The sequence below is a fragment of the Pinus tabuliformis genome, chromosome X (genome assembly GCF_031772625.1).
Source record: "Pinus tabuliformis cultivar Carrire ecotype Pingquan chromosome X, CPIR1, whole genome shotgun sequence".
Classification (NCBI taxonomy): Eukaryota; Viridiplantae; Streptophyta; class Pinopsida; order Pinales; family Pinaceae; genus Pinus; species Pinus tabuliformis.
This window is the reverse complement of record NC_142308.1, coordinates 520,057,092-520,082,256: the sequence shown is the minus strand read 5'-3', so window position 1 is coordinate 520,082,256 and position 25,165 is coordinate 520,057,092. Positions and strand designations below refer to the sequence as shown.

Genomic DNA, 25,165 nt, shown 5'->3' with positions numbered 1-25,165 from the left:
TGTATTCACACCATGTAAATTGTACTACAGTACCTTGAGGGTCATTATCATTATCTATGACTCCTCTCATGCCTGTTAATAGCTTACATCATTGGCTGGTAATCAGGCGATGTCCTTCCATGTTCGACACCATAACATCTTTTCACATGGATTGACTTGTACTTCTGGTGAAGATTGAATGAGTTTGAAGACCCCAGATCTAGTTTCATCCATCCAGGCTATGATATATTTAGGAAAATAAAGACATCAAATGTACATCATAGGTGCACAGATAATCATCCAAGCTAAGGGATGATGGCTCTACCAGAATCATCAGTCTGCCACACAGATGGTTGTCTATCGTGTGTACATGAAAATGAATTTATAAAGTTGAGCATGGGAATGCCTACCTCAGCTAGATCATGAAAATATTATGAAGATAATGTATTGTATTGTATTATATTATAGGTCACCTTCCAATTCAAAAAACCTCGGATCCTCATTATAAAGCATTTCACCCGACATCAGAAGATTTACAACCTCATGCTTTAGGGGGAAACTGTTATAAACATATTTGGGCACTGCAACCCAAATCACATATGTCCATAAACCAAGGGCTTCTAAACCCCTAAAAGTGTTGTTTCATACCCTAAAGGAACAAGGTCAGCTGATTACATCATTTCCCAGAAGTTCTCCCTGAAAAACTACTTAGAACTGGTCAAAACTGGACCATACAGACTGCTCAGTGCTAAGGGTGCAATGCATCTCACCTATTACACACAGGGGGTGTGATGCATACTGAAAATCCCTTCTGTAGGGTGCGATGAGAGAGAGCAGACAAATGGAAAAGGCAGTTTGCTAGGTGGAAACCCAGAGAATCTTCTAGAAACTGCTCATTTGACACTTTCCTCTCTGAATTCGCCAAGGGATGAGTAAGAGATCATGAAATCTCCAAGTGGAACCAAGAAGTATTAGTGAAATGACACTAATCAAAATCCCAGAAGCTGACTCACCCACCTACAAATATCTATATATGGATCCCTCATCCTAGAGATCCAGAGGCTGGAATTTTGTATTTTGTAAGGAAGTGTTGTTGGTTTCTCTTTGAGACATTGTATTGTTGGGTGATCTAGCTTTTCATGAGGTGAAGAGGGATTTCATGCTAGGAGGATGATGTTGGATCAGACAGCTTGGTTGTAATCCTCTCTTCTACTACTTCTATCAATAAATATATTTGAGTTTTCCTCCATATACTTGTATATCTCTAAATCTTGTATTTGTGTATGCATTTGTATGGTTAATATACATCTGATCCTATATTGTTTATGGTTATAGATCTCTATGCTTTGATGGTATTTTGCTGCTTTGACTCTATAGGTGTTCTTTGAAGCAGGACAAGTGAGGAAGGAGCGGTGAAAGCTCTATCAAAGGAGAGAAAACAAGCAAGGAGCCAAGCAAAAGATTGAGGTTGGTACTCTCTTCTTCTCTCTCATCTATTTCTCATAAATTAAAACACAAGTGACTTTAAATTGTTTGTTTCTAAGATAGCTACCCGTCTTAGTGGGACTAGCAGCTCTGAATGGAGACTATTTCTCCCGATAAAACTGTGACCAACAATTATAGCCTTCCTATCATCCCCTGAGAAGACATCACCACCATCGTATTTCTCACGCTCACAGAACCACTCTCTATGGGGAGTGAAGTGAAAGGATGGACCTGAGTCAATCAACCATGCCTCATGATCTACATGTGTACTTGAAGAAGCTAAGTACACATCCCCACCTTCATCTGAGGTGGTTTTTGCCTCTATAGAAGGAGCATCATCAGATCCCTTTCCTTTATTAGGGGCTTTAGATTTACAGTCCCTTTTGTAGTGCCCTTCCTTTCTGCATTTCCAGCACACCACCTTTACAGGTTTTCCTGGAGATTTAGATCTCCCACTCGATGACTTATTTTTGTTTCTATTCTGGGACCATCCTCATACAAACAAGGCATAACCATTCTGGCTCTCCATATTTTTCTTTCTCATCTCCTCCATCAGCAAGGATGAGACTATTTCATCAAACTGCAAGGAAGTTGGATTGCTACGTATTGCAATAACCAGACTATCCCACTAATCTGGTAGAGAACACAAAAAATTGATGCACTTATCTTCATCTGAAATTTTAATATCAACATATGCTAACTGACTTACCACAGTATTAAATGAATTCAGATGCTCTGTCACTGAGTCTCCATCTTTCATCCTCATGTTATACAGCTTTTTCCATAGGAACAGTTTATTCAGCAGAGACTTAGATTGGTACAAAGTCCCTAACTTGTCCCACAAAGCCTTTTCTGTAGCTTCCCCTGATACATTCAACAATAATAAATCTGAGACTCACAATCATATTGTGCTCTTTGCCTTCCGATCCAACTTCTTCCATTCTTCAATGAACACTCCCGTTGGTTTAGTACCTAGATCTACCATGATCCACTAATCTTTATCCACTAATAGATCCTCCATCTTGAGGTTCCACAACTCAAAACTATGACCATTAAATTTCTCGATCTCTATATTTCTACTACTCGCCATCTTCTTTCACCCCCAGAATCGATCTCACAGATCTCCCACTGAATAGGGTCTACCACAGGCCCGAGTGAAACCCCTCAACAATAAAGGCGCCCCCTTGAAGCCAAAAATAGCTCTGATACCAAATGTAGGTTTTAACCCCGTACAGAAATTACCTGCATATGAATTCTAAAAACACAAAAAATAAACAATGCAAGAGCATAACACATAAAACACATATACATAGAGATTTTCCCCTGGATCCCAAAACTGGGACTACCAGATTGATTTTTTATTATGTTCCTTTCAATGTTATAATACATATTTATACATGCCAAAGCATATAATACCATGGACCAAAAACCACCATGTCCAAAACCATGGACCAAAAACCATCACTTCCAAAAACATGTGTGAAAATCATGCACAAAACCATAGGTAGGGTCTACCCAACCTAACATAGGTTCCAAAACCAAAATTTCCTGGGGCACTGCCCTGGACCCCATAGGGTGGGGTTACCTGCACCCCTTAAACCCCCTGTGACCCCCCATTACACAATCGGTGCAACAAAGGGGGGGCTCCGCCTCCACTCTAACCCCCCAGTTAACTACGTGGGCTAGTCATGGAAAGAATATAACACAACCCAACATTGTGGTTATAAATCTCCATGAACAATATGATTATTTGTTGGTTGAAGAAAATATGCATGAGTGTATATGTGGTTGTTATTGTAAATACCATAATGTGTTGTGTTATAAAGCTCTAGTTATGGCATGTTTTTCATGTTTCAGTAGTGTGCATTGTAAATACTCCACCGAGTTGTGTTATGAATCTTCGTGGGTAGTATGTTTTGTTTAAGCATCTTGCTAGTTTATATGTGTCATTGAACACTGAGGACAGTGTTCCCCCAAGGGGAAGTGTTTTGTAACAAAAACTAGTTGATTTTCCATGTAAAAAATATAAGACCAAGGTCATGGGACATGTATTCTAAGTTGAATGTTGGAAAGAACATCCTATTGGGTGTTAATTTGGTTTATTATGGCTAAGGAAATTGGAAAAGGTGATGGCAAAGGCTTTGAAAAGGAAAAGAGGCATTAATTGAAATTTTTTTATGAAAATAATGGAAAATAGGAGAAAAAGAAGGTGAAAGGTCGCAAGTGGCATGTGAGGAGGAAATTGAAGGAAAACTAGAGGAAATTTAAGAAAATAGAGGACTAAATGATAAAAAAGGATTCTAAGGATTAGTTCACAACTTTTGTCAGTCGAAGCTTTTATTAGTAAAACCTTTTGAAAGTAGATGGAGCTCTCTTCTATTCACTCTCTCTATCATAATCTTGCACACTTAGAGTTTCTTGGAGCATTGTGGCATATTTTGGATTTGGAGAAAGAATGCAAAGGAAAAGCAAGAAAGTGCAAGGTAACATTGGGATCAACAACTGCATCAGGATTGCTTGTAGGCATTGAGTTGCATGTATGATTTCCTTTCTAGTCTAGCATGCATGGTATATACATCTGGTTATTTATTTATGATTTGTCATTGGCATGGAGGATTTCCTAGATTGATAGTTGTTTTTCCTAGCCTTTCCATTTCCTAGATAGCCATGGTGTTGTGGGTTTACCACTTGATTGTTTCTGATTGGTTTTCATGTTCCTTATGGATGTGGGTTGAGTTATTAGTTTGTGGACCCTTGGTTTGACAAACACTCTAGAATCCATGGAACAACTTGGGTTCAGGTACTAGTCCTAGAATCCTTGGTTGGACAAATGCTTTAGAGCCCTTGGTTGGTTGAGTTACTAGTCTTGGAGTCTTGTTTGGAAAAATGTTTTAGAACCCTGTGACAGCTATGGGTTGAGTTACTAGACATAGAGATAGGCTATAAAAAATGATCTGGAGCCTTGAGAAGCTTGGGTAGAGACTAATCTCGTGATGGTTAGTGATTTCTAAAAGTGAGGTGGAATCACTGGTTGAGGATTGAGGTGGTTTTGCCTCTAAAAGTCCTAGTTGTGGTTTGTTTTGTTATTCCATGAGATCCCACATTCATGCTTGGAATATGGCACATAGGTGATTGGATGAAAGATATTTTTGGTTCAGCCCAATCTATGGTCACATGGTATGTGGAAGTCCCTAACTTGGTTGACATTTTCATATGTTAATAAGAGGTATTTGCAATTGTGGTCTATGAGCATATGTATTGATTATGATGGTGATATTATTGTGAGTTTTCATAGTTTATATGTTTTTAATTTGTTGGTTTCTTTTTTGGTTATATGTTGGTTATATGATGTGTTATATCTATGCCTCTTAACATGTTTTGATTATTGAATGGTTAATGAATGCATGACATAATATATGTTTTTGAAACTATTATGAGAGGGAGTTAGACCTTCTTGGTGATTTTCAGATAAGTATGAGACCCTTATGTTCAGATATGAATTTATAGTTCATAGATTAGATGTTCACAAGATGTTTGACGAAATGACTCTCATGGTTAAGGTTGGTTAGGTAAAGCTCTTGAATAAGTTATGTGTTAAAGGATTTGTCGTTACGTCATTGATTATTTTCGAAAGTCTCATCAAGTTCTCAGCAGTGGTCTCGAGACTAGCCCTAAAAAGGTGGCTCAAGTCTTGCGGTCATAGGAAAAAAAGTGGGAACTTGGGACTACATTCGCTCCCTTGTAGTATTATGCATGCAACTGGAGGCCTACAGTTGAATTTAGGTAGTGTTATGCCTGCGACTCGCAGTCTAGGTCAGTGAAAAAGTAATCTCACTTAGGGTTTGGGCACCTAGAGGGGTGGTTTAGCTCTTGGGGGTCCTGTAGCTCATGAGGAAGGTAATTAAACTTTAATTTTGTTGATTCCACTTCCTTAATGAAACTAGGAGGTTGATTCATATCATAGTAACTCTTCGTCACATATTTACCTCGTGGACGAGTGAACTTGAGTAAGTGTGGGAGGAGGGTGTTACACCAATTTTAGATTAAAATATAAATTCCTTAACCAAAAATAGAAAATAATGGTCCAATACACCTTGCACCACAAATAAGCCATGCATAATAAAACAACCTAAAGAAATTTATGTGCTAAAAAAATACCAAAAGTAGTTTTTAAAAACCATCATTTTTTTCAAGGGCATTGAAATTGACCTCGTGTGAACTACCCCGCCCGCGCCACCAACATTTCTGACTGCATATAATTTGCACATGGTGCTATTTTCACAAATAATATAACACATACCCAAAATTTAATAGAAGAAATGTGCTCCTCTTGAATACATTCATGAATATATAATATGAAGTCACCTAAAAATAAACACCTAGTGCTCTTCTTATCCTTCTTCACAACATGGGACCCCTTTTTCAAAAATACATTTTCATATTATTCATCTGATATTTCCTTCCTTTTTCTAATGTGAAGTGAACCCCAATAGACAGCAACATCACCTCTAAATTGGATAGGGAAATCTATTTTCTAAACCATTTCAATTGAGGATTTTGTCTCTTTTGTTTATTATTCAATACTTTAACCATAATATTTCCTTGTAAAAGGAATCTTGCTTGGAACCTTCAATGAAATCTAGTGTTTATAAAATAACTTATTATTCAATGCAACTTAAGTAAAGTGATCACAACTTCTACCATACTTTTCATATTGGCTATTATGACTACAATACGAGATGTTGTGATATTTCTATATCTACTAGCATTAGCTTGCCTAAGATACATGTTAGAATTTAGTAGCATTAGGCAAGATTTTCTAGTCTTGATTTGTTTCCAAGAGGCTAGGTAACACGATATCTTGAAAACATAGAAAACATTTAGTGAGATAAGCTTGTGAAATGCCTTAATTAAATTATTTGATCAATAATTAAAATTTAGCTAAGTCTAAATTAGGAAAATTGATTAATTAATAGGAATTAATTAAGGATGATCGAGAATGCTCTAGAGATTCACACCGATCGAGTCTAATATGATCTTAGTCATTGATGAGGATCTAATCATGGCCATTGAAGCTGCAACGAGAGATTATAAGAAAAGTTTGACGGGATGGAGGAGGATACATGGGACCTACTTTCGAGAGAAAGAGAAGGGTAGATTTAGCTACCGAGTGTAAAAATATTTAGTGGGGGAACAGTTTGAGAAATAGGGAGAGAATCAAAGAGAGGGAGTAGTAGAGAGAATTGTGAAGGATTTTCCTAGTGGTTTTCTAGCATTGGAGAGGTAGGAAAAGGGAGGCTAAAATATTTTGGAGATAAAGTTGTCGAAGCACTGCAAACTAGCAAGTCTAGTTGAGCGAGATATCGAAAAGGGTTTCTTTTAGTTTCTGAAGGCCAAAATGATATTTTGGAAGGAAAATATTTTTTTTTTCTAAAGTGAAGAGAAGGCTAGACAACCTAATTTGAGGCTAATTCAAGTGCCATATCACTTCTTTATGCCAGCAGTGTGATAGACCAAAGAGGGAGTGCGAGTAGGCGAGAGGGAGGCTGAGTTATTTTGTAGAGCTATAATTTTTCTCCTATTTAGTTTGCACATAAAAATTTGTTGAATGATTTCGAGTAAGGCATATAACTATTATACTCAAATTTTCGTTGCATATAATAAAGTAAACCCTCATCTGTTGCACCGGTTTTCCATTCCGGGCTTTCTTTGGGGACTTTTAAGTGAAAAAATATTGGTGTCTATTTTATTGTGTGTGCATTATTTTCTTAGCTTCGAGTTTATTTTCTCGCATTATATTTTATTTTTGGTGAAGATTGCAATTTTGAGTTTCTCGATATTTTTCGTAATAAAAAATAAATTGCTAAATAGTTAAGAGATAAGTTTCCAGTTTATTGGAATCAGGCAATTTTCACATGGTATCAGAGCATTAAAGATCAAATTAGAGGCTCAGAAGTGAGAGAAGTGAAATTTTGTAGTTTTAGAGGGACATAAGAGAAAAATTTCTTCAGATCTACACAGGCCAACCAAGCAGTGCGAATTGTTGTGCATAAATTGATTTCCAGAGGTAAAGTGCATTAAAAGTTCAACTTTCCCAGAGAAAATTTACAGGAAGCAGTAGATTTTCCTAGAAGTAGTTCTAATGAGAAGATCAGTTATTTTTTTGAGCATATTTGGGTGCATGAGTTTATTGTAGTGAGGGTTTCTACTACAGACCTATGCATGGACACAAAGCGAAAATCATACTAAAGAGGAATTTCCATAATTTCTTAGCGGGTTTCTAGATCCATTTTTTAGGAGGAGATTCTAGATTTCCAATCTCAACAAACCATAACAATTTATCCAGTCAACCAAAGTGAGATTTAGGAGTAGTAGTATGTGTGCCAGTTTTTGGAGAAGGACTTTTGAAGGGTAGATTAAGTTTCTCGTTTGAGCTAGAAAGGAGTGCGAGTACCAAAGAAGGACATTTAGAGACAAGAAAAAGTAGATCTATGCATTCCTAAGGAATTCTAAGTAGCATAATGAGGGCCATAAAAAGGAGAGTATATTTTAGTTTATTTCCTATTTTTTTTTAGTTTTCGCAAGGATGGTCACAATAGTATCACATATTAAGAAAGAGTTAAGAAAGCCTCAAATTTTGGTGACTGGAAGGCCAATATGTAATCTCTATTAGATGAGCATGGTCCAAAGGAATTTGTGACAAATTTCATGGAAGAGCCAACATATGCACAATAATTGGCTAACTTCAAGAAAGAGATGACCAATATGAAGAGGATGGTCTTGCATGGAGTGTGAGTTCATATCATCCCACTTATTGCAGAGAAGGAAACAACAAAATACGTGTGGGCTTCCATTGTGAAACTATACCAGGATCCATCAAAGAATCATAAAATCATTCTCAAGGAGAAGCTAAGCACCATAAAGATGTTGAAGGGTGAAGTTGTGCCTCCCTATCTCACTAGAATTCAAAATCTGTTATGAAACCAGCTCACAAAAAGATAGAAAAGAGAGATCCACGACTTAGAATTCAGCCTCTTCGAGGGGGCAACCTCCTTTACATTACATAAATGAACAATTCTTGGATGATACAAATGAAAATACCTCCTTTCTATATATAGGAGTCTAAGTGGTCCCAATACAATCAGAGCCTACATAACAATAATATTGTAGGGCACAACAATAACAATAGTGGGCTTCTATGTGTCACAATAGTAACAATATGGGCACTACATGGGTACATCAATATAAATAAGGGGTATAACTACAATAGTAATGGGGTAATCACTAGTATTATAGGGACCCAACATGCCCCTCTCCTTCAAAAAAGTGTTGTCCTCAACGCTTGAGTAGTTCAGGATACTTCTGCATAAAATTCTCGTCCTCCCATGTGGAATCTTCAGCGGATAAGTTCTTCCACTTGATAAGGTACTCTGAAATTGATCGATTTCGTAGCTGTCGAGTTCTTGTTTCTATAACTGCTTCCGGTTCCAATATAATTTTTCCTTCTTCGTCAAGTTCTGGCAATATTGTTTGAACTGGGAGCTTGTCGCCTATAACCTTCTTTAAGCATGAAACATGGAAAACTGGGTGCAATCGAGAAGCTGCAGGAAGCTCCAATTTGTATGCCATAGTACCAATCTTTTGCAACACCTTGTACGGACCATAATACTTTGGTGATAATTTATTATCCTTCTTAGCTTGCTTGAGGGACATTTGCTTATATGGTTGTAGCCGTAGGAATACCCAATCACCTACATCAAAACTTCTTTCACTGCGATGTTGATCTGCCTGTTGTTTCATTCTATTCTGTGCCAACACAAGGTTATCCTTTAAGAGTTGGAGGACTTGTTGTTGATGTTCGATGTGATGTTCCACTGCCTGAACCTTAGAATTTTCTCTTAAATATGATGTGATGGATGGTGGTTGATACCCATAAAGTGCCATAAATGGGGTCATTTTTGTTGCTGTATGAAAGGAAGTGTTATACCACCATTCAGCTAGAGGCAACCATTTGACCCATTGTGTCTGTTTATCAGATACAAAGCAACGAAGGTATCCTTCCAAACATTTGTTTACTATTTCAGTTTGCCCATCAGATTGAGGATGATAAGATGAGCTATGAGCTAACTGAGTACCCAGACAAGAAAATAATTCTGTCCAAAAATTTCCAGTGAAAATGGGATCTCTGTCACTTACAATAATCTTTGGGTTTCCATGTAGCTTTTGAACTGTTTCCATAAATGCAGTAGAAACTGTACTGGCTTTAAATGGATGTGATAATGCACAAAAGTGTGCATACTTTGTAAGTCTGTCAACTACCACCATGATGACACTCTTTCCCTCAGACTTGGGTAAACCTGTGATAAAATCCATTGAGACCTCCTCCCAACGTTGGCTTGGAATGGATAAAGGTTGTAATAGACCCGGTGTCTTAATTGTTTCAACTTTATTTTGCTGGCAAACCAAACATTCCGCCACAAACTTTTGAATATCTGATTTAAGGCCATCCCAAAAAAATTCCTTCTTAACCCTGTGGTAAGTTTTTAAAAATCCTGAGTGCCCTCCTAAGGGAGAAGTGTGCAATTCCATAAGAATCTTTTGTTTTAGCTGGGAATTCTTACAGAGGTATAAGCGATCTTTGTACCATAGCGAATCATTTTTCCAGCTAAATGTATCAGAAGTACTGGAATCTTGTTGTAGCTTTTGAATAAGTGCCCACACTTCTTCGTCGTTCTTCCATTCCTCCCTTGCTTCGTTTATCCAATCTGGTTGGATAATAGAAATGGCACACAACAATGCTTCCACATCCTCATCCTTTCTTGAGAGTGCATCTGCCACCACATTTTGCTTCCCTTTTTTGTAGATGATTTCAAAGTCATAACCCAACATCTTTGTGACCCACTTTTGTTGCTCTTCAGAGGATAATCTTTGTTCTAAAAAGTATTTAAGGCTATCATGATCCGTTTTTACCTTGAAGTGTCTTCCCATTAGGTAGGGTCGCCATTTCTTAAGTGCATGGAGTATTGCCAACATTTCCTTCTCATAAATAGCTTTTCTTAAAAACTTTCCCTTGATTGGACGACTTTCAAAAGCAATGGGTCTTTCATCTTGCATTAGAACAGCACCAATTCCATTTCCTGAAGCATCACATTCCACAATAAAGGTTTTTGTGAAGTCCGGCGTAGCTAAGACCGGTGCTTGGCACATTGCCTCTTTAAGATGTTCAAAGGCCTTTGTTGCTTCCGAATTCCATGAAAATGAATCTTTCTTCAATAATGTTGTTAGAGGTGCAGCTATTCTCCCATAATTCTTAACAAACTTGCGATAATACCCTGTCAACCCAAGAAATCCTCGCAGATGCTTTATGGATGTGGGGATTTTCCATTCCTTAATGGCTTTAATTTTGCTAGGGTCTACCTTAACTCCTTCATGAGATACAATATGACCCAAATATTCCACCTCCTGGACTCCAAAGAAACATTTGGATCTTTTTGCATATAATTGTTTCTCCTCCAATAGTTGTAACACCCTGTCAACATGTTCAACATGATCCTTCCAAGACTTGCTGTAGATTAGTATATCATCAAAAAATACTAACACAAATTTTCTAAGGAATGGTTTGAAAATTGAATTCATCAAACCTTGAAATGTTGAAGGTGCATTGGTAAGGCCAAAAGGCATGACCAAAAATTCATAATGACCCTCATGAGTTCTAAATGCTGTTTTCGGAATGTCTTCAACCTTCATTCTAATTTGATGATATCCCGAACGAAGATCCAACTTGGTGAAGTAAATTGATCCATGCAATTCATCCAATAATTCATCAATAACAGGAATGGGGAACTTATCTTTAATAGTGAGCTTGTTGAGCTCCCTATAATCTGGACACATGCGCCATGATCCATCCTTCTTGTGCACCAATACTACTGGAGCTGAGAAAGAACTTTGACTCGGTTGAATTATACCAGCCTCTAGCATTTCTGCAACCATACGTTCAATTTCACTTTTTTGGACATATGGATATCTGTACGGCCTGATGTTTGGAGGAACACTTCCTGGAATCAGATGAATAGCATGATCATGATCACGCATAGGTGGGAGACCTTTGGGAGTCTCAAATACCTTGGAATGATTGTCCAGGACTTTTTGGAGATCTGGAGAAATAGATGATTCCAATGTGGAAACATCTAGTGAACATAATTGTGCAATTACACCTCTTTGCTCCTTTTTTAGAAGCTTTGTCATTCCATTAGAGCTGATTATCTTTCCTGGTTTCCCTGCAATACCCCTTAATTCAACTTCCTTTCCTTCCACAGAAAATTTCATGAAAAGTTCTTGAAAATTAAAAGCTATTGTACCCAAGGATTGTAGCCATTGGACTCCTAGTACAACATCAGCACCTCCCATTGGAATGGAAAGCATTGGGCTAGTCAATACATATTCTCCCATGGATAGCTTGATATTATGGCACTTTCCAGAACAATTTATTGTTCCTCCATTTGCAATCATCACTTGACACTCTGGTGCTGGATATAGGAAGCAATTCAATTCTTTTGCTACCCTACAATGAATAAAATTGTGGGTGCTTCCTGAATCAATCAACACTATTACCTTTTTCTTCTTGATTTGTCCTTCTATCTTGATGGTTTGAGGAGTGGTAATTCCCGCCAATGCATTACAAGATATGGTTGGATTTATTTGTTCTTCATCTAGGCTTTGTTCCTGGAATATATCCTCTTCTTTTGACCTTTCTTGCTCCTTTTCTTCTTCCTCTTCACAATCTATGTAGAATAATTTCTTCTCAGCACATTTATGACCTTTTGTGTATTTGCTATCACAATTGTAACAAAGCCCTTTTGATCTTTTTTCTTCCAATTGTTGTGGTGTCAACCTTGTAGGTTGTGCAACAACACTTCCTTCTTTATAGTTGTGAATGGTATGCTTCCTAGTTGCCATAATTTTGCTTTCCATTTTTCTTGCTAACCTGAATGCCTTCTCTAATGAATCGGGTTCCCAAAGGCGCACATCATGTTGGATATTATCCTTTAAAGACCCTATGAACACATCAATCCTATGCTCCTCTGGAATATCTTTTATCCTTATGTTCAATTTTTGGAACTCCTCAATGTGCTCCATTATTGAACCCTTTTGTTTGAGATTCATCAATTGGCTAAAAAAAGTGTTGCTTTTTGTATCCTCATAATGTGCTATCAATTCTTCCGTAAAAATTGCCCAAGTGATAAATTGTTTACGAGAACAAAGCCATTGATACCATACAAACTGATTTGGTTCCAAATATAAAGTTGCCATACGTACCTTTTGTGTGTTTTGCACATTATTGAGATCGAAGAATTGCTCCATCTGTAATATCCATGTGGCGGGATCCTTGCCATCAAACTTCCTCATATCGATTTTTGGAACATGATGAGTCTTCGATCCAACATTAGCATCTATGGTATCATGATTAACATTTCTTTTGTTCTCATCATGAGTTTCCTTTACTACCTTTTCACCATTAGTGACCCTTTCTTGTAGCAACTTCTTCAATTCATCCATCTTATCATCCATGCCATCAAATTTAGCATCAATCTTAGCTTCCATGCCATCCATCTTAGCTTCCATTCCCTTTATCTTAGATTCCACACCATTTACCTTAGATTCCACGCCACTTATCTTAGCTTCTGTTAGCTTTTGTGAGCGTGACATTTGTTGCACTTGTTCTTGTAATTTTGATATATCATGTAGCATTTCTTCCTCTTCTTCATGAGTCATGCTAGAGCTTTCAGGTTCCTTACTAGGTGTTTGCATTTTCTTTCCTCGGGTCATCATTTACCGATAATAAAGTTTTACTATGCCCTTTGAATTCCGTTAAACCAAGCTTACACAAAAATTAAAAAAAAAACTACACACCTTTTTTCACTTTATAGAAGCCTGATATTGAATCTGATGTATCTCTGTAATTTCGGATCCTCCAATTCTGAAATTGCTACCTGTAGTAGCCTTCTGCGTCCTCTTTCCAATGCCACAAGTCTGAGCCAAATTGGATTCTCCAAGGAAGAGTTATGTAAAATCTCCCACAGTTACTTGCTTTTAGACTGGTTCAGTAGAGCGAACTTGTACGACGTGCCACGAGTCACTGTTTCAACCTTTGAATCTGAAACACACGCACAAGAAACTAAAGTCCGTCCTCTTTCTGTACCTTTTTACGAAATTTCAATCCGATCCTCAGAGAGAGAGTTATGACGATTTTCCCGAGGTCACCTGTTTTGAATGTAATTCAGGAGTCTGCCAAAAGACCAACTTCCTCAGATCATATCTCCGAACCTATCGCGAGAAAAGCTCTGAAATTCGGACGCAAGGTTCAGCGCCAATTCTTCTCAAATGGGTTTTTTTTGCGACTTCTGAAACGTCCCAGAAAAAAAGTTATAGCGAAAATGCCACGATGACCTGTTTGGAGCAGCGAAACCCTAGAATCCAAAGCTCTGATACCAAATGTTATGAAACCAGCTCACAAAAAGATAGAAAAGAGAGATCCACGACTTAGAATTCAGCCTCTTCGAGGGGGCAACCTCCTTTACATTACATAAATGAACAATTCTTGGATGATACAAATGAAAATACCTCCTTTCTATATATAGGAGTCTAAGTGGTCCCAATACAATCAGAGCCTACATAACAATAATATTGTAGGGCACAACAATAACAATAGTGGGCTTCTATGTGTCACAATAGTAACAATATGGGCACTACATGGGTACATCAATATAAATAAGGGGTATAACTACAATAGTAATGGGGTAATCACTAGTATTATAGGGACCCAACAAAATCATTATGATGAGCCTACATATGTAGGTAAGAAACGTGATGACAAATCATTTGTGTAGGTCGTTATAAACGGATTTTCCAAAGAATGGACAAAGTTTTTTTAAGGGATCATTGGACGAGATCAATTACTAGATTGGGATAATTTTGGAGGGACTTCACACAAGAACATTTAAGTCTTAGTTTAGTCAAAGGTAATATCAGTAGTAGCAACAAAAGACCAAAATATTAGAAGGATGAAGAGGGAAACATAACCCTTGCAAGTAAATGGAAAGAAAATAAGGGTCCCACTTAAGGACAAAGCTCAAAGGGAGGCGAAAAAAGAAGAAGGACATGTTGAAGGTCAAATTCTTTAAATGTGGTGAATTTGGTCATTACATCATCAATTGTCTTAAAAGGAATGGGTAACAATAAAAAATAACTTCGGAAGAGATAGATGAGTTGCCCTCTAGTTTGGAGGCGTTTCAATTGATATTGGTCATACCTCGAAATGGAGGAGGAGTGTGATGGTTCAAAGTTGCAAGATTGGTTAGGGTCCACAGAGGATAACATCAAACATGTGTTTCCTCTTTGATCATTACGTTGGCTATAGGGGCCCATAGTATATAGTAGCAAGGAGATCGATATGTCAATAGGCGTAGCTAGATCTTGAGAGACAGTGGAAAGCTAGTTGCAGTCAGATACTAGATGGGCACAAAGATAGTTAGGAACAAACAAATACTTAGTAGACTAAGGAGAGTTAATTACAGTTAGAGACTTGAGGGACAACTGCAGAAGCTAGTTACAGGGACATTAAGTCAATTCTTAGTTGCAGTAGTTGTAGCAACATGAGATAAGATGGAACACAAGAAGTGCAGGGTGGCATAATTTAGTGTCAGCAACAATGAAAATGCATAGTGATTTAGCTACAACATTAGAAAAGTAATCACAATATGCACAATAGCATGGTGGAAAGTAACAAGTTGTTGCAAATGTCACACACCAACAACATGGGCCAACTACAGAGTGGAGACATTTATGAAAGAACACCTTCCTTGCTATGAGGGAGCGTTAGATTTTGGTAGCATCAAACAAATGTTATAGTCTCAGTTTATGTTTAAGAGGCTAAGGAGGATGATATCTCCAAAACCCATAAAAGGTTCCATGAGATAAGCTTGAAAAGTACCTTAACTAAAGTAATTAATCAATAATTAAAAATGCCTAACTTAGAAAAAATGATTAATTAATTGGAATTGATTAAGAAATATCAAGTCTAAGATGATATTAGTTATTGATGAGGATATAATCATGGTCTTTGAAGCTCCAATAAGATATTATAAGAGTAAGTCAATAGGATGGAGGAGGATACAAGGGACATAGTTGCAAGATAAAGAGAAGGGTAGATCAAGCTACCTAGTGTGCAAAGTATCAGTGGGGGGAAAGTTCAAGCTAAAGGGATAGAATCAAAGAGGGATCAACAAATAGAATTTCGAAGGAGTTTCCAAGTAGTTTTTCAGTGCTAAAGAGGCCGGAAAAGGGAGTTCAAAATATTTTGTAGAGAAAGTCATCCAAGCAGTGTGAGTTAGTGAGTCGAGTTGAGTGAGTTGTTGGGAAGGGTTTGTTTGAGGTGTTGGAGGCTAGAAATATCATCCAAAAGGTAGGGAAGATTCTTCTAGAGGTAATATAAGGCTATACAACAGAGTTTGAGGTTAATTCATGGCTTGTACAACTTGCCTAGGATAGTAGTGTGAGCACGCGAGAGGGAGGTCAATTTATTTTGTAGAGGGAGAATTTTTCTCCTCATTATTTTGGCCAAATTATTTTCCTAAGGATTGTTAGTAGGGCATCAAGTTATTGTACTCATATTTTTGTTGCATAATAATAAAATAAACCCTCATATGCTCCAGTGGTTTTCCCTTCGGGTTTTTTTTCGGGACTATTAATACAAAAAGTTTTAGCGTCTATTTTATTTTGTGTGTATATTATTTTCTGAGCTTCCAAATTATTTTTACTTTCGTGAATAGTAAAATTGTGGGTTTATCGATATTTGATATAATAATAAATAATCTCCTAAGCAATTAGGTGATAAATTTCATGTTAAATGCAATTAAGGAATTTTCACAACACATGCACTCTATCAAAACATATCCAATATATGAACCAAGTGGTCATCATTGACAACCCTAAGAAAAAAATGTTTCTAATCAATGATAACTTTACTTCACAAACTCCATTTTTGACAATTTTCTTTCAAACTTAGGTATCTTTTTTAAGAAAGTTTAATTATATGGTTTGCTTCTTCAAATTCTTCACAAAAAAAATAAAAAAATTGAATTGAATGTTTCCATCCTCTTTTTTCCATCCAAAATCTACAAAAGTAAAACAAAAATCTCCCCCTTTGTGCCCAACCAAAATATTTTATTCCATTTCTAGTAAACCTTAATATATACAATCGAACAATCATAAACTATAAAACTTCAAGTATAAACCTTCAAAGTCTAAAATTCCTAAAACATTAACCACAAAAAATACAAAAATATAAAGAAACACCTTCAAGATAGAGTAAGCATGTCAATTACTCCTTATGGAAGGAATGCTCCATAAGTCAAGGTTCCCACAAAATAATGCATCCAAAACACCTCCAATAATATGATAGTCATGTGAATCTATATTTTATCATGAGTATGATAAACATTATATACTAATTACTAGTTATTATTATATTATTTATTTTTTAATCACATCCCATTGGCTACCCCCTAGGTGCACATATTATCCTCCATATGTATATTACAATGGATTGAGGGTCCCTCCAATAACTCATACAATCTAAGTTTATGCATGAACTTTGTCATTGTGCTTTTATTATTTTCCCACGAGAATATTTATGGCCTTGTTACTAAGAAACTAGCACCCTAGTGTTAGGCCTCACTAAATCCCCAACAACAATATGATCCACCACAATTGTCACCTTAGTAGTGAATCCCCCTATTGTTTTGTTTATATTAAAAAATATCCATATTGAAACTTGTTCTTCTTTCATGCTTGTCATAACATTTTTGTCTTCCAAGAATCAAGAATTCCCACAAAAATTTTTAGGAAAAAATGTAACTCCCTAGTGTGAGGCCTCACTATACCCCAAGAAAGACACCAAAAATGTTACCTCAAAATTTAGCATTGTCTTCAAGGGAAAGGGAAAAGAGTCTCAGGAATACATCCTCTTCTGCTATATCTCTTCCACCCACACACTAAGTAAAATATATGAAAAATGTGTATTATGCTTAGAAAAATAGGCAATATGCACCTTTCTTCCTTTCATCAATTGTAAATAATTTATGTTTACACAATTGTATTCTTGAATCTGGAGCCTCTACAAATGTAATGGAATTAAAGGTCATGAATCAACTTGACTTACAAATCACAAGACCATACAAGAATGTGTGTGGATCTGAATCTAAATATATCTAGGTCTGAGTTTTAATTAAATATGTCAAGGTAGTTGTAGCTAATAAACATTGTGACAACTTGTTCATGGCATCATATTTTCTCTCCGACCTTTTTTTTTGTAAATAAAGGATGTTTTGAGTTTCTTACTTAGGGAATCCAATATGTTCCTCAAGGAATAATAATGGGTAACATACGGCTCTAATTAGGGGCAAGTTTCCTCCTCAAGGACACTTTTGAATTGTAAAATTTCATCAAAGATCCACTACGCAAATGAGATGATGAGATGGTTTCATTGTGTAAAATACTTCCCTTTAAATGCATTGGTGATGAAGGAGGAGACTTGTTCATAATTCAAGCAAAATGTTACTAAATATTTATCCCCAGGAAAAATAGAGGTACCCTAAAAAAGAAGCTCATAATACCCTATGTTTAAAATAAAATAAAAATAAAATGTGGACTGAAATTATGATGCCATGAGAAATTCATCATAGGATTTATCAGTTAAAGCAACCTTGACATATTTAATTAAACCATAGACATGGATAAATTTAGAGTCAAATCCACACACAATCCTATATGGTCTTGTGTTTTGTAACTCAATTTGATTCATGACCTTCAATGGAATTATGTTGGCATATGAACTAGAGTCAAGCATACAATTGTGAAAAAAAATTGTTTACCACTAATGAAAGGAATAAATGTGTATGTCCCCTAATCTTCTTGCATGTATTGTACCTTGCATGTGGGTGAAAGAGATAGAGAAAGATGATGTGGTCATGAGACTTATTTCCCTTTCTCTTAAAGATAATGCTAAATTTGTGATAAAAAATATCTTCTAATCCAAAGTAAATATAAATACATACACAATATTTCACTTTAAAACTTGGAGTGACAATTAAGTTGAAAATTTAGCATTCAATTTTAAAAATATTATGAAAAATTTACATAACATTCGAAATAAAGTTACCATAAGAAATACCTTAATTTTATGTTCTTCTATGGCGTCACATCCCATAACACAAAAAAATGATATTATCACTATGTTCAAAGGTATGTTGAGAGATATTGATACAAGAGGTATAAAACCTTTGAGGTGCACCATCCCAAATTAGAACAAAATGGAACTAAATTAAACATAATATGTTATTAATAACAAAAAAAAACTTTTGGTTAAAATACCTTCATTTCTACTGAATAATATGAGTATTATGATAAATAATAATGAATTTACATACATGACAAGAGACATGACATGTTAACATATCCTCCTCAGTGTAAGTTTTCACCAGTTTCCTCAATAATCATTCTAGTGTCACATCCATGACCACAGCAAGTTTGGATAAATATAGTTTCCAATATGATTTAATAGTTTAAATAGAACAATATGATTTATGCATGCACTCTATGTTTTCATTCTATGGATGTACTCTTTTCATATAATGTGATTTATATATACACTCTATCTCTATCTCTATCTTTGCCTTTTTGTAGTTTGCTTCATGGTTTCCTTTATTATCATTTATTTATATGTATTAGAAAATATTGGTTTATGTTGTTTGTTGATCAATTACAATCTTATCAAAAAATGGTTGCAAACCATAAAAAAAATCCAATTGAAATTATGAATTAAAAATGAATATGAAAATTTAATGAAGAGATTAATATAATGTTCTAAAAAATACTTCCATATAGGGTATTTTCATCTTCCATCTTTATAATTCATTAATATTTTTTGGTTTCTTCAAATAAAAACATATTATTACTTCAATCAAAATTTGAAATACAATTCTCATGGAAAATTTGATATTAGTATCAACAGTGGTGCTCTACTTATTGAGCTATTGACCCTTAAGTTTGTTACATGGATTAGAACTCTAGGAAAGAGCTTCCAATATCATCTTTCATATATGAGTGGTTAAGAAAGTGTTCACTACACATCTTCACAAAAACAGAAAAATAAGGCTTCATTTCAAGTCACCACAATTAATTATAGGTTAAAGAGATGTTACAATAAAACTAACATAACTACATGATATCCCACCCAATAGTGTTTAATACATATGAAGCATTAAAATTTTGATAGAAGTTATATCCCCTTCCCCCCTCTACCACCACAACCAAATGTTCTTTTTCTAATATAAATTTTTGTCCCAAATGTCATGCCTATTTAGAGACAAATTTGACTAGAGGATTATGTTTCCCATACATATGAGAGAAAGATATGTGGAAAAACTAAATGGGAATGTCCTTCAAGTTTTGTGCTAAAGAGAGTAGACTTCTGTTATAAATTTATAGCTCTTCATTAACCCTTCTATTAACAAAAGCTAATTCCCTATAACTAAAGAGACCTAAGATCATTATTTAGAGCAAATTTTAGGCAATACTAAATGGCCTTAAGTTCACTAGAATTATTTGTTTCTACCCCTATGTTTTCCTTGACATAAAAAATGTTAGATTCCATCAATATAAAAGAAACCCCAATCTATATACTTGACACAATTCACCCTAGGCACCATAAAAAAAGCTCCAAGAAGAATTATTCTTTATCCAAAAGTCACCAATGATAAATGGGATTTGGGAAGGTTAGTGAAATTAAAGGAATAAAGTAGGCTAAATCCAAAGATTTAACTTGGAAGGATGGAGGGATGGAGGGTAATGACATTCTAAGATGCTAGCATTCTACATTTCTATATCCCCCATACTACTAGATATGACAGTGTCTTGTAAGATTTTAAGTCCATTCATATAAACCAACCCTTGAAATTGTCATCCTTTGTCCTCTTTTTCCACAAATTAGGAAGTCATGAATGCCCTTCCACCTCCCTCCATACTTCCAATTTGAAGGGGGAACCCATAAATAAATGAGACGTACATTTATTATGTTGCTTACATAGTGAACCCTAACCTAGATCATGGAATTTTCTCCTTTGGAGTAGCTTCCATGTTAGCACTTTGTTGGGAAAAACAAGCCATATGAAGAGGATACAAGTAAGTTTTAAAATTGTATTGTAAGTAATGCACAAACATTTTATAAATAAAAAAGTAAACAATAGAAATCACACATAAGACTTAGAGTTTTACTTTGAAAGCCCCTAACTAAAACAACCAACAAAATATTTAGAGTGGCACATTTAACTTTCATCATCAATCAACTTCATCATTTACAATACAATATGTATGATTTGGATTATATTATAACCTTTATTTCCTAACAATAATTAGAAAAACATATGCATAAAACCACCAAAAGAAAAATTTGTGTAGTAAATAACAAAAAAAAATGCAAAATACACATAAAATATAATTGAGAGGACGAGGCACCTCTTTCAAGTCACATCAATGTGCAATACATGAGGCCAATTGTGCAAAGAATACAACAAATACCAACAATGCATTTAGAAGGTACTCTCAACTATTACAACTTAGTCCACATAGTCTCCTTAGACCCTAGCATGAGAGAATAAGGACTGATAGTTATTGGTAACCATATACTCACCTCCAACTAAATTCATTACCCATTTGAATTCACCTAGAACATCCTTCAAATAGATGTGATATTTTCAAAGTATTTTGTAAAAAATTCCTCCCTCCAAATAGATGTGATATTTTCAATGTATTCCATTGAAAATTCCTCCCACCAATATCTAATCTCATTGTTAGTCCCTAGTTCTTATGTTGAGCACCAACCATTATACCAAAAAGTTGTAATATGAGGCTTTCCCATTTTATTGAAAGAGAATCTCCATATTTCTTGAAAGTAACTTATTAACATTGCTAAACAAAATTTCTAACCACAACTTATTGTGACAATGTCAATCCTCACTTATCTCAATACTTTCTAATGATTAAAGACATTTTGAATGTTCCCTTATTCTAGACTTACCCAATCCATTAAAATGTTTGGGGCCTTGTAATTGTTCTCAAGTGACTATCCCAATAAATCAACTGCCACATAGATTTTGCTACACAAAAATGTTAAAAAAAATGTATATCTTTAATACCCATCCCACTTGTCCTTTAGGTTTTGCTATCACCTTCCTTTTCTATTTGGCTATATGAGAGCCCTTTGTCCTTTGGGTTTTGATATCACCTTCTATATCCATTTGGCTACCTGGGAGCCCTTCTATTCACAACTAATGAGCCTATGAATGAGCCTATGAATGTTAGGAAGAGGAAAAAATAAAAGATAAAGCCTATTGAAAGATATAAATTTTGCTGAACTTACGTAGATTTTTCTTGGAAATCTTAACAACTGTTATACCCTCTCCTCCACTATAGAATCTCAAGATATGTAGATATATTTTCAAAATGTTATGATGAGGAGAATGGTCAATTGTGGTCAATTGTTTGTAGTTTTCTTAGTGACCATAGAATCTCAAGATATTTTCCAAATGTACAATACCAATATGCTTAGTCTAATGATGTAAATTTGTCCATTAAATAATGGAAATTGTGACAAGATTTTAGTAAAAACTAGATAAATTTTTTGGAGATTTTAATTGCCCTTAAAAATTTTAATGGTGTTGAATCCATTTAAAAGATCAGATTTTTTTGAAAGAAAAATAAACAGACTCCAACAAATTTTTGTTCCCGCGGATCCGGGGTAAACAAGCAACTTCACTGGAATACTAATAAAGTTAAAAGTATTGACCTTCAAATTTCAAGATATTCTGGAAATGTACAATAGCACAATACCAATAAAGTTAGAAAAATTGAGAGGCAATAATAAAAATAAGTTGGGCACATGGAAAAGTCGGCCCAAAATTAATGCAATCCGCAGCTACGTATTTCCCATGGTCATTTTCCTATAAAATCACCATATCTGATTCTACTTTGCCATCTGAAAGGAATTGATACTCAATCACCATATCTGATTCTACTTTGCCATTTGAAAGGAATTGATACTCGATACATGATAAGAATACTCGAAATATTCTGCTCGTGAACTTTGAAGTAGGATTAGTAATCATGGATATTCTGAATTCGGGATTGAAATCTTTGAGGAGAAATCGTCATAGGTTTTCAGATATTGTGTCAGACATCTTTCCAACAAACGATGAAGATCATCAGGGCTATGTAGGTCTTGAAAATCTGGGCAATACTTGCTACCTCAACAGTGTTGTTCAGGTTCTTTATTTCTGCGCTCCTTTCAGAAATAAGTTACTCCAATATTATGGTAATGGCGGAAGTAAGAATGAGAACGATAATCTACTAAAACGCCTGGCCGATTTGTTCTATCTCATGCACTCCAAAAATATGCCTCAACTCTGTCCCCTACAGTTCGGAGAGCTGGTAATGAAAGGGAACGAGATTTTCCGTTGCAGTGAAACCCATCACGATGCACATGAGTTTTTGATATTTCTTTTGAATAATCTCGACGAAGAAATCACAGGATCTAATAACACGCAAAGTCCTCCCCTGCAGAATAAGGAAGCTGAAGATCAATTTGGGACGCAAGGAGGCCAAAAGAATAATAGTAAAATTAGTATTATTAGGCAGATCTTTGGAGGTACATTTACAAACGAAACTCGGTGTTTATGTTGTGAGAGTGTAACCCGCAGAGAAGAACCGTTTATAGATCTGAGCGTGGAGATACAACAAAATTATTCGCTGTCAAGCTGTGTAAATGCATTCAGCGCTGTGGAAAAACTCGGTGGGAAAGACAAGTACTGGTGCGATAACTGCTGCCATCTGCAAGAAGCTGAAAAGAGATTGAAAATCAAGTCCCCACCTCAAGTTCTCATTTGCCAATTGAAACGTTTCAAGTACACAAACGACGGTGAAGTGGTGGGATTCAAGAAGTTGTTGTATCGAGTGGCATTCTCCAAGGAGTTTAGACTGCCCATTAACAGTTGTGGAGATCAAGATGCAGCTGATTCTTTGTACTCTTTATTTGCTGTAGTGGTGCATATGGGATGGAGGATGAATTGTGGACATTACATTGCTTTAGTGAAGAGCGGTGACCAATGGCTCATGTGTGATGATGAGAAGGTGGAAACTATAGAGGAAAGTGCTTTGCATAGGTTTTTTGGGTCATCCAAAACAGTAACTTCTGATCCAAAAGATGCCATGAATGCCTACATCTTGTTCTATGAAGCTGTTAATGGCTTTGAAGCAACAGTCTTGCAGCACTAGTATAGAAGAAGAAGTCACAGTTGCAGTTGAACAAATTTAGTTGAATGAATTGTAATCAATAGGTGATTAAAATTTAGTGGGAAGGATTGTAATTAATAGGTGATTAAAATTTAGCGGAAAGCATTGTAATTAATAGGTGAATGTTCAGTATGACCAGTTCTGCAATTTTGTAATTAGGACAAGTGTTGAGTACGACAGTCCGGTGTCACTAATTTTGTAATTAAGAAAAGCGTAAGCGCCACAAAATCAGGGAGAATGATAGCCGACTACAGTCAATGCATCCACATGTTTAGTGTTTTAACTGTACTTATGTTTATGTATTTAAGGCAGCTGTTGGTAGTTGTTACCATACAGTCAATGCATCCACATGTTTAGTGTTTTAACTGTACTTATGTTTATGTATTTAAGGCAGCTGTTGGTAGTTGTTACCATACAGTCAATGCATCCACATGTTTAGTGTTTTAACTGTACTTATGTTTATGTATTTAAGGCAGCTGTTGGTAGTTGTTACCATACAGTCAATGCATCCACATGTTTAGTGTTTTAACTGTACTTATGTTTATGTATTTACGGCAGCTGTTGGTAGTTGTTACCGTGTAAATTGAATGGCATTTTAGCTTTTTATGTTTTGTTGGAACAGTTGTAAAAGTAACTTATTTGTTTTTTTAAACAAATAAGTTGCTTCCTTGTTTTGTAAAATAGAATTAATATATAATCTAGGGGTCTTTTCACAAATTTCCATTTACCATTATGTCAATGCTGAACTTTGTTTTAAAAAATTACCTATTTGCATTGTATTTTAGTTACAATCTAGCGGTTTTCTCACATAACTCCATCTACCATTATGTCAATGCTGAATTTTGTTTTGAAATTAATATTTTTAACCTCATTTTATTATGTTAGTGATTTACCCTAAAATAGAATACATGTTTCCAACAACTATTTAGAAATTACATTATCTAATGCTAATCCAGTGTTATTGCAAAGTACAAGGTTTCTCTAACAAAATTTTTGGTTCCAAATATGTGTAGAGGAGCTTTTATCATGAAGTTCTAGGAAAAGAAACTTTGGGTTTTTTTTAAAGATATTGTTTCTAAAACAAGGTTTTAGATGCACAGGGAACTTAATGAAGTGTGTCTAGTAAGATCTCAAAAGGAAGAACAAATCAAAGATGTTAAAGAGAAATTCATCTTTAAAAATTTATTGTCATACCTAAAAACAAGGTATTGGTTCAATCAGATAAAATTTATTGACCTAAAATTTAAATAAACTAAACTATTAGCGGGAATTGCACGGTAAAGCTATCACATTGCAT

The 25,165-nt window shown here is 35.5% G+C and overlaps 1 pseudogene; it reads left to right on the top strand.

Annotated features, from left to right (window-relative positions):
* Window positions 1-22,683: 22,683 nt before the first annotated feature.
* LOC149140972 (ubiquitin carboxyl-terminal hydrolase 4 pseudogene) lies at window positions 22,684-23,850 on the top strand (annotated as a pseudogene).
* Window positions 23,851-25,165: the final 1,315 nt, after the last annotated feature.